The sequence below is a fragment of the Bos taurus genome, chromosome 13 (assembly GCF_002263795.3).
Source record: "Bos taurus isolate L1 Dominette 01449 registration number 42190680 breed Hereford chromosome 13, ARS-UCD2.0, whole genome shotgun sequence".
Classification (NCBI taxonomy): domain Eukaryota; kingdom Metazoa; phylum Chordata; class Mammalia; order Artiodactyla; family Bovidae; genus Bos; species Bos taurus.
Genome location: NC_037340.1, coordinates 33,905,062 through 33,916,899, shown reverse-complemented (window position 1 = coordinate 33,916,899; position 11,838 = coordinate 33,905,062). Strand labels below are relative to the sequence as shown.

Below are 11,838 nucleotides of genomic sequence, written 5' to 3'. Positions count from 1 at the left end.
TGTCAGGCCAGCACAGGGATTTATTTATCTCTCGCTTTATATCATTGAGTTGTTACATAGAGACATTTTTTAATGATAGTATGATTTCCTTAATCAACTTTTATCCCTTTTTGAAAGAAATAACTAAAATTTGTTTCTTTTATAGCTTATTCTGAAATGTGCATATTTATTAGATTTTTGAAAATATATATGATAGACCATTTGAATGACTAAACATTTACACTTTTTCTGTAGGACACAGTGAATCTTGTCTAAGGGAAGTGATGTTTAAAAAATGATAAAGTTAGTTTGTTTCTAAGTTGGATCTGTCAACATTAAAAAAAAAAAACTCATTGAAGACTCACTTTTCTTTATTCAGCTGATAATATGAAAGCAGATTGAATCAGAGCATGCAATCCAGTAAGAACCTAAAATCAGAAAGATTTACTTTTAGATGAGACATGTTCTTTCCCCTAATTTACTACTAAAATATATAAGCTATTTTAAAAATTAAATAACTATAAATATTTTTCAAGTGGCAAAAATCCAGGGTAAGTCTGTTGTTAATTTCCTCCTCAAGATTGTGATATTGACTTCAGTCTCTGCAGTGACTTCTATTATAATTTTTTCCTGGGTACACTCAGAAGAAGGACTCCAGCCTCCCTTTCAAGTATTCTGATTTGAAGATCTTATCAGCTGATAAGGCAGTTTGTTTGTCACTGCTAGGAGAAAGATGTCATTCCCATCCTCCCAGGAGGAGTGTCTAGAGGAAAATGATCCTGGCTGGGCAGCGAGCCTTGCAATTTTCACGACATCACATTTCTATGATGGCTGTTTTAGGTTCTATGCAGTTAGCTTCGAGTGGTCCATGGGCAGGTGGAGAATTGGGCATTTAGCCACATAAAGATGTTTAACCACATAGTTATGTAAACATCACAGATGGAAGGGGATACATAGCCTTTCTTTTACTAAAATGAATGAAAAATAACCCTCGTTTCTAAGTGAACAAAAGTCTACTAACAGTCATCATTTATATGATGGACATAACTGTAACTTTTCAGTTTAGTGAATTGGTATCTGCTTGGTATGTTGTAATACAGTGTTTTCTAAAAGAAGTTTGGGGGCTACCACTATCAGAATAAATGATGATTAGCAATGGTGTGGAATTGGAAGTTTCAGAAAGGTAAATTTTAATAAAATTATTGTTTATAATGGTGGGAAGGAAAAATCATTTTCAGTTCATAGATGAAAGAAGCTTTTAAATGTGGAAAATAAAATGGAGTACCTTTCAAGATCCATTCTTTTAAGAACCTAAGACAGAAGTTTATAAAGAAGGAATTCTTACTGATAAAAATCACAAGGATCATTTGAAGAAAAATTGTGACATCTTAAACATTAATATATTAAATAATGATAAAAATGTATTAAGTCTTATGTAAAATAAATGTTACAAGCAATATTTAGTTGCTACTACTAGGGATCTTTGGGCTTCCCAGGTGGTGCTAGTGATAAAGAACCCCCCTGCCAGTGGAGGAGACACAGGTTCGATCCCTGGGTCAGGCAATTGCCTGAAGGAGGGCATGGCAACTCTCTCCAATATTCTTACCTAGAGAATCCCATGGACAGAGGAGAAACTAGGCAGGCTAAAGTTGGACACAACTGAAGCGACTTAGCACACATGTGCTAGGGATCTTTACTAAATAAATATAATAGATAAAAGAGTATATCCCAGTCATTCATTCTGTAAATTCTTACTGACAGTCTGCTGTATGTGTCAGGCACTACACTAGGCATAGGGGCTGTAGTCACAAATATGACTGATGTCACCTTCAGTTTAGAGTCTGTCGGGGGGGTAGACATTAACCTAGTAATTACAGTAAAGTTGTGGCTTTTTTTAAAAAGCATCCTTTCTTAAGGATACCTTGAGAATTGATCTATAGTGTGTTCGTTATTCAGTTTATTTTCCTCATGAAATGAGGTTATTCATTTTTACATAAAAATTGAACAGAAACTCTTTGAGACTGGATCTTAGAAATTAGTAGGGACTTATGAATTCTTGGCTTTTGTATAGCTTACTTAAAATAAGGAAACTTGAAGTTTCTAAGATACCAAGAAATGTGAATATCAGCAGATCTCATAAAGCCTATCCTGTATGATCACTTAATAAAATTAAAATTATACAAAGCGGTTTTACATTTCTGAGTTGTCGTGATTAAGAGGTTGGGCTGTAGAATCAGATCAGTTGGGTTTGACTATTAACTGAGACTTATAAGCTTGCATCCTTAAACCCCTCTGTGTACAAAGAAAGTTTTTGTATTTGTAGATTAATTCAATTTAATTCACAATAAGTGCAAGTACTTTAATGATTTTCAGGTGAAATATTTGAATTAAATTTAAGATAGGTATTTCATAATCCAGTGTCCTTATTTTTGCTTACAATATAGAATTCTTCCGTTGTAAGATCTCAGTAAGAGAGAATTCTTTCAACACTGGAAGTATCATTTCCCATGACCCTAATCAGTTGGATAGAATTAATCAACTTGGTAAGTTACTGAACACTTACTAGGCTGTCTAGCACTTGCTGATAGTAGTGTCACGAAAAACTAGGAAGACTAAAACCATGGAAAGAACATTTAGACGTCAAGCCAAAGATCTGAGACCTAGTTCCTGCTCTGCTACTAATACATGGAGGGATCGCAGATATATGAACTACTCTAGTTGAGGCTATCTCAGATCTCAAGTCTCCTCACTTTATGTGTATGTGATATATATATATATGTGTATGCATATGCATGCATGTGTGTATGCATATATACACACAATATGTATATATCCATTCCATATTATTGCCCTAAATTGAAATGAAAAGCTAAGAATTCATTTAAGCTTTTTATTTTATATGCTGAGTAAAGATTTCTGTCCTACATGGTATTTTACATGATACCATCAAGTAAAAATACATTATTGATTTTTACATATACTATTTCAGGGCTTTTCAAATATTCCCATATAAATTATGTACTATTCTATAACTTCATAAGAGAAATGTAAAATTGCTTTAGTCTACCCAATTTCAAACTGATTTCCTTGCTATATGATTAAAAATTTTTTTCCAGTAAACATTTCTAGCAGGTACCAAGTTATTTTTTTACACCTTTAAACTAGCATTTTATAAACCAGTGTTAATAATTATAGTAGTTCATAGCAACTCTGCCCTTTACAACAGTATACGATTTTCTAGTTAGGTAAATTGTATCATGAGTTCCCAGAGTAATTTACTGATTCAGGTAGAGCCTTTGAAGGGAGAAGACATAAGCAAGCATGGTTTGTGCTTATATGTATACACTTTACCATATGATCTCACTGAATCCTGTAAATACCACCTACTCCTGCTAAAGGGGAGCAGAGTGGCCAGAAGCTGCTAGTTAAAGGTCCCCTGTACTGCCCAGCTCTGCCTCAGTGTGGCGGGCATCTGGGCCCCAATGTGTTCCCAGCCAAGTGAATGTAGGAAGTTGGTTTGTATGTCTATTGACTTACAGATGAGATTGTAGTCATAATTAGAAGAATAGGATTCGCAGGTGGCGCCAGTGGTAAAGAACCTGCCTACCAATGCAGGAGACAAAAGAGACGCAGGTTCCAACCCTAGGTCAGGAAGGTCCCTTGGAAGAGGGCATGGAAACCCACTCCAATATTCTTGCCTTGAGAATCCCATGGAGAGAGGAGCCTGGTCAGCTACAATCCATAGGATCGCACAGTCAGACACGACTGAAGTGATTTTGCACACACATTAAGAACGCCTGCTGCATTTTAAATGTTAAAATGTAACAAGGCATTAAAAGCAAACGTTTTTTGGACAAGCATAGCATTTAAATTTACAAGTTATTTGGAGGAAATACTAACATGCAGTATTATGAAAGAAGTCTTAAGTTTATAAGAATATAAAACTAACAAAATTTGTGGAGGATTTGCTTCTGTGTTACCAAGTTGGAAAAAGTCTTATCCATCACTGCTGCTGCTGCTAAGTCACCTCAGTCATGTCCGAGTCTGTGCAACCCCATAGACGGCAGCCCACCAGGCTCCCCCGTCCCTGGGATTCTCCAGGCAAGAACACTGGAGTGGGTTGCCATTTCCTTCTCCAATGCATGAAAGTGAAAAGTGAAAGTGATGTCGCTCAGTCGTGTCCGACTCCCAGCGACCCTATGGACTATAGCCCACCAGGCTCCTCCATCCATGGGATTTTCCAGGCAAGAGTACTGGAGTGGGGTGCCATTGCCTTCTCCATCACTAAGCGATCATTAATACAGAAAAAGCGAAACCAAGAATTTAAAAAAGATAACATCTCTAATTGCTGTGAAAATAAGACAAGTAGACAGTTCTCTCTTATGCTGTAGGGACACTTTATGTGGGGACAGATTAATGATGACTGTGGTTCCGTGGTGGTGATGATGTGGTGGAGCGTATGAGGGGCACTTTTCAGGGTATCTCTGCCACATACTTTACTCTTAGAGATTCATTTAAATGTTTGAGGAACATATAAATCCAAATACCTGTGTGGGTGTTAAAATCTTTCACTTGAATACTTGAGTACCTGCTGTGAATAAAATATGCTGTTTCATATTTTGCACAGTGAGGCTGTAACACACAACCTCCTGTCACTTACCTGAGACCAGTCAACCTCATTCAGAGAAAAGAATATTGGTTGGTTAAAGGAAGGGGTCATTTGAATCGGGAATAGTTTTGAAAATGCAAACCCAAGTGTAATATGTACCACTAAAATCAGAAGGCAGCATGAGTTTATTGAGATATGAAAGAGGTATAATATCAAAGTACTTTCCTTTGCATTGGTTCAGTGTACCCGACAAACCATAATATCTTATATTTGATTGTTAGGGGTATAGATTTTTCTGTTTCTCTGATATTTTGTTTCCTAAAGTATCATTGGACTAGAATTTATAGTTTTTCCTTGCATATACACATATACACAGTAACAATATATGCAAGTCAAATTTAATTTTTAAATGACTGTTTTACAATGTGGGTACATTCGTGCCAACCACAGGGCAGTCTGTGCTGTCTTTTGCACCCTTGCTTTGTACAGGGTGAGCATGTTCGATGTGTGGCAAGGCAGTAGATAATAGTTCTATTTTTACTTAGACTGTATTTGGCTTAATAGGTGATATTCTAGGGGCCTGGGTTTCTATAATTATGAAAAATTTCAAACATGTAAAGGAAAAGAGACTAGTGTAATAAACTCCCTACGTCTGTGGTCCGGATTTAACAATTAGAAATTTTTGCCACGGTTGCTTCATCTACCTCCTCCTGTTTGCTCAACTATTTTGAAGAATATCCCAGACCTCAAGTCTTTTTTACTTCTACCTTCTTCAATAGTCAACTCTTTTATAAAAACAAGGACTTTTAAAAAGTTTATTTTATTGGAGTATAGTTGACTTACAATGTTGTGGTAGTTTCTGTCAAATAGCAGTGATTCAGTTACACATATAAATACACACACACACATACATACATACACACACACATATATATACACACACATTCTTTTTCATATTCCATCAGATATTGAATATAGTTCCTGTGCTATACAGTAGGGAAAGAAAGACTTTTTAATATAACTACAATACCTCTAATACATCAAACAAAATTAACAAAACTTACGTGTATCAGTTGATACTATCTCCCTATTCAGTCCCCCATGCTTTTGATTCAAAATTGTTATATGATATTTGGGCCGTTTGTTCAGAATCCACACAAAATCCTTGTTGTGTTAGGTTGTTAGGACGGCTGCATAGTTGAAGTCTTTTCTTCCTCACTACCTGCTTCCCTTCCTCCTTGCCTCTCCCTTCCTCCCTTCCCTTCCTTTCTTCATCTCTCTGTCCTTCCTGTTCTTGACTCTTCAAAGGAGCTGGGGAAGTTGTCCCATAGAATAGCCCCTATTCTGGATATTTCTGGTGGCTTCCCAGTTAATATATTCCATTGACCTCTACATTTCCTGCAAATTAGAAGTTAGCTCAACAGACCTGGTTAGATCCAGGTTGAGCTTTGATTTTAGGGTTTAGGTGGAGTGGACAGGAATACCTCGTACATGAAGCTGTGCCTTTATGCTGAACCACATCACGGAGCATGTGGTGTGTCTGCTTGTCACTCTCTTCACAGTGTTAGAATTGGTCAGTGCCAACAGCCCAGTCTCTCCATGGAGGCTTTCCCCCTTTCCTGTTGTGGTTTAATCCATTGCCAGTTGTTTCTGAATCAGTTCTATCATTAGGGTTTGCAGGATAACAAATATTTTAATCTGTTACACCATCCACATTTATTCTAAGAAAAATTTTCCCTTGTAAACTGTGACTTTTGATTTCTCTGAAATAGTTCATCCAAGAAATAAACCCAGTGCTCTTAATATCATCTCTTAAATATCTAGTTTCCTATCCAAGAGTAACTTTAGGTATGAAAATCACATAGTACTGAAGTGACCATGTAATTACAGGATTTTTATAGAGGAAAGATACTTCTTACTTGATTTTTATGAACAGTGTCAGTATTAGGACAACTTTATATAGTTAGCATATACAGTATTGATTATTTAGGAACTGGGACCCTTTTCTTTCAAGTTCTTCTTGGTCAAATATGTTTCTCTTTGCTGAGTCATGAGTGATTAGTTGAACTTCAGCAAGCAAAACAGTATCACAGGGCAGAGTAGTACTGTATAGGTGGGTAGCATATAAGGGATGATCTAATATTGCCAGATTTATAAACTTAAATTCAGGAGCAAAACTGTTATTTTTATTATTAGTTTATTTAACAACCACCAGTAACTCCATCTAATATTGTTAACAAAATAAGAAAAATATTTCACTTTTAGATGACATGACTGATTAAGAAAACCTATGGCGGTCAGCTTTAAAGCCATTTTTATAAACAGGAAAAATAAAGTTCTGGATATACTGTATCTTTATACCAACTGAAAAAACACTGGGAAAAGACCCCACTCAGAACTGTAACAAACAAAGCATAATACTTACCAATAAATTTAAGAAAGATATTAGACCTTTTGAAAGAAACTTAAAACATTTGAAAGCATCTTAAGATTTAAATAAATGAAGAGAAACTATTTCTTAATCTTGAGAATTGTTGGCAAATTATTTCACTATAAGCAATTAATAGATTTCTCAGTTTACTTCTGACTTTCAGATTTTCTAGTGACTTACTTTATTTGATAGTGATTCAACAATGAGGGTAAGTCTAAATCTACTACATACTGGAAGACGTTTAAAACATCAGTGGTAATGATGCCGGAACAGACGTGTAACTCAGGTAGTAGAAGAGAATTCTCTGCCGCTTGCAGATTTGGACAGAAGTTTTCCTTGAGCCCCTGACTTCTTGGTCAGTGAGAGTTGAGAGAAATGCCCTTCATCCTGTGACCTCAGCAAATCCCTGTCCCTCACGACCTCAGCTTTCTTGCCTCTGCAGCCACTGTGATTTCTTTGCCAGTGTCAGTACAGATGGAAAATCAGCCTCTTCTACTAGTTTTTTTAAAATGTAGCATTCAGTGAGTTTAGAGACTCGAGTAGGTGCTGTAATCAGCAAATTTTATCTTAATCTTTGGGCAAAACATTACTATTCACATCCTTGCCTCGCTTCTACTCTTTACTAAACTAATACAATTGCCTTTGTTAGAGGGAGTCTGAAAAGTATTTTTTCTGTCTTGTAAAACATGGATTACAGGAGTGTTATAAGGAATCCAAATTTAGTCCCATTTACTTACAACAACTTAACTATTTTTCATTATAGGAGAGGCCACTTAAAGGATATTCATTCAATGGTATTAGGTAGTGGTATAACTGCAAAAGGGATAAGACAAGAAAAGGCATTCATCCATACTTTATACAACCAGAGGAATTTTTTTAAAAAGTAGCATGGGAAATGCTTTTACATCTCATATATGAAGCATTAGTAGAACTCACCAAGATAAAGTATACCCTTGAATATTAAAAATGTTTGGCAGATCAAAATATTATAATTAAAAGGATCACTGAAAATTGTGGAAAATATCCAAAACAGAAGTTACAGAGAAAATGATAACAGATATGATAGTTTCATATTATTGCAGAATATGCAAATTTAGACTTCAAGATCCTAGCATATAAGTGAGAAAAAGTATGACAAGTTATGAGAATAAAGAAATAAGAGTAATATGAGGGGGAATATTTACCTATGCACTTACCAAAAAACTACAAATTATGACTTGGAAATACAGATTTTTCATTGTATTAAAAGGGCTAAATTTTCTTAAAAGAAATCTAATCTTGCAAGATAAGCAGTAATGCCAAACTCTTGGGGAGTGATTCAGGCGTGTATACTCGGAGTCACAGTAATGTTTAAATATTTCACTTGGGAATTTAGGAAATAAATATTGTGCTAATTATAAATCATATATGTAGAGACTAATTATAGAACATCACTGTAAAAATACTGTCTTTAAATAATAAGTTTTTGAAGACTCTAGAACAACTTCCCAAGAGAACTTTTTGCTTTGATGAAAATATCCTATGATTTACACTAATATTATAGCCACTAGTCACACACATGGCTACTGAGCATGTGAAATGTGGCTGATGCACCTTAGGAACTGAATTTTTAATTTTATTTAACAGCATTTAAATTTAAATACTCATGTAGCCACAGTATTGGGCATTGCAGTTCTAGAAATGTGGAGAAATGTTAGGTGTAAGTGAAAATAAACTAGTAAGTTTACATACCACGATTACAAGTGTGTATATACTTGTATGTACGTATGTAAAGTGGTATCCACAGTTAAATTTGAAGGAAATGGGTGATTTTTAAAATGCTAATTAGAAAGTCAAGTGAAAATAATGGCAGCACTCCACATTTGTGCTGTTCAGTATGGTAGCTACCAGCCCTATGTGGCAGTTTAAATACAAATTAATTAAGTAAAAATTAAAACTTCAGTACCTCAGTCACACTGGTACATTTTGGGTACTCAGTAACTCTTTGTGGCTAATGCTTACATTTGGACAGAGCAGATACAGAAATCAGCTATTGCAAAATGTTCTGTTGTAAGTGCTGTAGAGAGAACCGATGGGAGGAATATACAGGAACAAGTCCTTAATAACTTAACTGATGAGTCAATTTTGAAGGGCACAAGTGAGTTAGAACGGGAAATGCAAGTTGGTAGAAAGTATAAGGAATAGTATCAGAAGACGCTACTTTTGTAACCCAGATCAGCATCCCATAAAGTACAGGCAGTGGACTAGTGAAGAGTCTGCTGTCCCTGACTGCCTGCTTCCTCTCAACCTCAGTACTTGCCTAGAACCTTGTATAGCCATGTGATAGTTCTGTGTCATCTGAGCACATCACCTGTCTTACCTCATTGAGGAAGCTGCCTGGAGAATCCCGCTGTGGTCTGAGCTGAGTAATAGCTATGAGCTATGGGAAACATTAGTCAGGATAAAAAAGAGAAAGCAGATTGCTTCTGACAGTCATGTAAGAAGCTAAGTCACTTGTACTGTACCTTAATAATCTGTGCTTGCAAGTGCGGTTAAGCGCTGAACACTGAATTTCCAAATGTGGTAACTTAAACTTCATTGCCCCTGCTTTTGGAGATGCGGCAAGGGATCCCTCACCCTCTAATGGGAGCCAGGATTTTAAAGAAGCTCCCAGGCAGGGCCTCTGTCTGGGGGAACTTATGTCCTCTTCTTGACCCTCCTGGGCCTGGGATTCAACCAAGTAGTGGAATCTTTTTCTTTCAGCAGAATTTCCAACTTTATGTTTTCCTTTACCCCCTTTAAGGTCATTAGTTCTTTGTAACTGTGTTCACTCCTCTCCCCAAAATTAGTTTCAAAGGTTTCGCAACATGTCCAGATAGGAAATATTGTTCTAAATTCAGTGAATTTCTAAAGTTTTGTTTTAAAATTTCTTCCTTTTTTCACATTTAATCCTGATGCCCTGATATAATATATTAAATTGAATTCTTTGTGAAATAGGGAAAGCTCTTTACTACTATAATCAAGGCATGATCTGTCAGCTAAACATTGTTTTACTGGTAATCATCAGTCCTAGATTTACTGCCTGTTTTCTTATTGTGGTTTTGTCTGTATGTTTAACAGTTGCCTGTGCCCTGAGGTGAAAGGCCCTATGGGCACCGTCCAGTGTATTTGGAGGGCCAGTTGCAGAATTTGGGGTCAAATGAAACCACATATTTTGTAATAGTTTGTTCTTCTAGTAGCCTTGCATTTTTTCTTTTTTTTTTGAGTGGAGGGTAGTTGCTTTACAATATGGTATGGATTTCTGTCATACATCAACCTGAATCAGCCATGGGTATACAAGCCTTGCATTTTTATTAAAAAACATATACAACACATACGTATTTAGTTCTTTATCAATATGATTGTTGTATCTGTTATGATTTCAGCATTTTTTCTTTTTCTCCCTGATTTATCAACTTTGGGAAGAGTTGTAAGACTACTTGAAGGAAATCAATCTGTGTTCTTAGTCTGTAAGTGACAGGAAAGCAAATAAATGAATAATATTCAGCATTTCCTATTTAAATTTTGGGTTTTTTTGAGATTAAATAAAACATAAATATTTACTTGAAATATGTATGAAAATCGTACTGATAGAATGGCATCTTCTGATTTTAAAATTATGCTAATGATTTACTTAAGCATAGTTATGCATGTATTGATAGATAACTGTATTATCACTTGGTTTATGTAGACCTCTTCAAAGATGAAAAATAATTAATACTAAAGTATTAAAAAGGCATGTTTCTTTCACTTATATTAATATTCTTACAACTGATACTGCATAATGTACTGTGAATGTACAGTGTGTGATTTCCAGCCCTTTTCAGGAATTTGGCTTGAAATAATATATTTATAACATTTCCTCATAAATATTTTAAGATACAACATTTTTAAAACATTATATTCCTAAGTTACTTAATATGTGTTTAGGAATGTTGGTGTTGTTAATATTGTTTTCAAATAATACAGTTTCAAACTCCTTAGAACACTTGTAGGCTTCTAATTGTTTCATTTGTGTAACTTTCAACCTTGAGAATATTGGCTAATTGGTTAGTATTCTTTCTACTTACCAATTTTATTTTTAGTACTTACTGTGTGCCTGGAGCTATTTTAGACTGTATAGGTAATCAGTATAAAAAAGTAAAAGCACCCCAAATCCTTTTCCTCCAGGAGCCCACATTTAGTAGATGCTCCACGTATGATTATGTGGCATTTAACTCAAAGGGCCACTTCTCTGTTAATTGTCGGGAAATGCATGTCATCAAAGAGAGACAGAGGCAGAACAAAATTTCTATTTGTTCTTTTTAACTCATTGCTTTTCAGTGAGTTTAGCTCTCCTAAGTATTTTAATGGCATTTACGACTGTGATTATTTGACAACCTAGAATTTTTCTGTATTTTTCTCATCTCCCAACTGGTAGTTCAGTGTAGAGGAAGAAGTTGAACTAGTCACTAAAGGTTTTAGGGTTTAAAGAGAAGTCATATTCTTTAGGGAAAATACTTTTTGTGAAAGAAGAGAATATGGCTTTTGGAAGACTCCTGATTTTATCTAATGTATTTCTTCAGAGCCTACCATTTGTATTCTAGATAAACTTGAATCACATGGGAAGATCTCAGTGTAATATTTGACTCTCCTCTTCTCTTCAGGAAAATCTTAAACTTCACCACCAGAAGATTAAAAAGAGGTCCCTCCTGCACCGGGAAGGCTCTGCAGGTCTTTTCAGTGTTCTTGGAGGTGTGGGCTGTGAGCCCTGGTCACTTTGTGTCATCCTCCTTGTTCTCTAAAGGTAAGCACCGAGCAG

General features: G+C 35.6%; 1 protein-coding gene and 1 long non-coding RNA gene across 5 annotated transcripts in view; both read left to right on the top strand.

Annotated features, from left to right (window-relative positions):
* The window catches only part of ZEB1 (zinc finger E-box binding homeobox 1), a 196,785-nt gene that overhangs the window by 51,120 nt on the left and 133,827 nt on the right, over positions 1–11,838 (top strand).
* The window catches only part of LOC104973760 (uncharacterized), a 94,228-nt gene that overhangs the window by 8,108 nt on the left and 74,282 nt on the right, over positions 1–11,838 (top strand). For all 4 annotated transcript variants that reach the window (XR_009496864.1, XR_009496863.1, XR_009496862.1 and 1 more), the window contains one exon: positions 11,684–11,823. This is a non-coding gene — a long non-coding RNA (uncharacterized lncRNA). The remainder of the gene's footprint in view (positions 1–11,683; positions 11,824–11,838) is intronic.